The following is a 2,665-nucleotide window of genomic DNA, read 5'->3' as shown; positions in this document are numbered from 1 at the left end:
CCAGATATATTTTTTTATCATTAAGATATTAAAAATACCAGAAGACCCATGATAGATAGTACCTTTCAATTATTGATTTCATATTGAGAACCACAACACTCTTGAGTTATAAAAAGTACAGCATGTTTACAGACACAACATCAGACTAGTATGTATATATTTATACACCATGCAAAAATCAACAACAAAAAACACAGGTTTTTTCTCTCAATCTTGTGATATTATGTCCATTGTATAAATTAAAGGCAAAGCGTTCTGAAAACAAACAGAAAAAAATGTATAGGACTTGACCCAATATGCATTTCAATTATTTGAAAATTATAATTTTCTATTTCTTTCTCACAAATGCACAAGTGCACACAACCACATGCACACACATGCTCACGCGCATGTACATACGCACACACATATTTTTTAAATCAGTCACACAGTCCAATTAATAATACAGTCACATAATCCAAAAAATAATAAAATATAATCAAACCAATAGACCTGAAAATAGCGAACTGTTTAACGTGTAGCACATACTAGCATATCAAAATCGTAACCACAAACAATATGTGCTTAAATTGCCCTTACATACCGTTTCTATAAGATTTATAACTATTTGTTATTGTTTAGAAGACTTGTTGCAATTTTACACAGATTTTGTCAAATTTAATTGCAAAATATTATTATGACAATACCAGTCCTTATACACGAGAACAAAATCAGTCATATTCTGATTTTGATCATAATGTATGCTCTGAAATTTTATTAATGTAAAAGAGAGAAGCAAATAGGTTTATGGAAACTTTCAGGAATTTTTTCTGTGTTTTAATCTCAAACTTATTGTACTTTTTAAAAGTGTTTTAAATGCAGATACATATGAAGCGGGTACACTCAACTGTAAATGTTAACAATGAACAAACATATAAGCTTGTATTATTATAAACATTAAAACTATATGCAAGTTGTATAATTAATACAATGAATCTAAAATAGAAGAAGTAAAAAAATAAACTGATATACCTTTTTTGATAAATAAGTGATAAGATCAATATGTACAACAACCTGACAAAAAGCAAACCCCTTATTTTCTTGATCTTCGAATCATTGTGTTGCCTGATACAGAAACATTTGGTGGCATATGTTGATATTCTTTGGCATTGATATAAACAACCTGACAGGCTTTATCAATAAGTGTAAAATGTCAGTATTATTTCAATACAACGATTATTGGGCCTCAAGTATAATGCAATGATTGAAACGTACTGTCAGTTAAAACCTATTTCTGTATTATTTATCTGTGGATTGAAAATATAAACTGGTTGTATTGTCAATCATTTCATGCATAAACATCCACTGCATTGTCTATTCGATGATGTTGTCAATATTCAGAGGATTTGAAGAATTATTTAGAATACTTATTTTTACAGATAATTATCTGCACTTACCTTTTCATAAATTCTGTTGATTGATGTCAATGTAATGACACGTACGTCTTAGTCCTTGCCAGGTTGGCGCAATATGATTCTAACTAGCCTGCTTAGTCAGTATGTATTTAAAAATTTGCCTCCTCTTTAATTAAATTACAGTGCACTTAATAATCTAGTGATGCACTGGTACTATAGCTTTGTACTGGTTGTTTTAATGACGTCGTATTTATTTAATATAGATATATACACTTATATATTACAGAACATGTATTTTCAAAGTATGTAATTTTCTTTTGCTTTTTTGTGACTTAGTTCGTTGAGAAATCAAACAGTTATCTGACATTTTTACAACTATATAATCAGCTCATGCTCTGTAGACAAAGGCGAGTTTCAGAATTTGATTTGTAACACCATTGTAATTAGACTTCACGATTCCTTTAAAGTTGTCTTTGGTTTCTACAGGAACATGCCAACAGGTAAAATGATATGTATTATAACCCGCATTTTAATGCCGTTCTTTGATAAAAGTTGTAATGATTTTATTACATGCATCAACATCTTGACATATCGAACCAAGCAGGATGGAATACAGAAAAACTTAGTAAGATGAAATTGTTTTAATCGATGGCGGTTATAAAAACATCTGGACTTACTTAAAATGAGAATGATAATACAAAACGAAGAACGATGTTCATATTGAATTTTCAGTCACATTTTACAAATGTATTTGTATTTGCAGGTAATAAGTATAGCTTGTTTGTCTGCTTACAGATAATATTGAACGAGATATTTTCAAAAATAACAATTTTACATATAAAAAATAGATAATAATTTTATGTAAGCCTCTAGTGCGAATTAACAAACGAGTCAGTACTCAAAGAACTATTTAGCTTTAAGAATATAGCGGTTTTATTTATTACAAACCCAAAATACAGGTATATCACTTATTTTCTCATCGAAAGTTGTTGGTCAAAATATGTGCACATCCATTTTATTTGATATTTTACGGTGTCGGAAATGACGAAGAACAGTGAAAAAGTAACTTTCCTTACTAGATAATAATCGTTTCTAGCTCATCTTGGTTTCAAGATAACGGCATTCCTAATTAAAGAAGTACACCCATTTGTTTTTAATTAGGTAATCGTTATTCATTTCCGTCGAGACTAAAATAATCTCTAACATTCATTACATTTATGTTATGTAAAGTTTAGAACACTATCTCAACTATTACTATATTTCCTGATCGA

Source organism: Ruditapes philippinarum, unplaced genomic scaffold (assembly GCF_026571515.1).
Source record: "Ruditapes philippinarum isolate M1 unplaced genomic scaffold, ASM2657151v2 ctg4176_1_1_1_1, whole genome shotgun sequence".
Classification (NCBI taxonomy): domain Eukaryota; kingdom Metazoa; phylum Mollusca; class Bivalvia; order Venerida; family Veneridae; genus Ruditapes; species Ruditapes philippinarum.
This window is presented reverse-complemented; position numbering follows the sequence as displayed.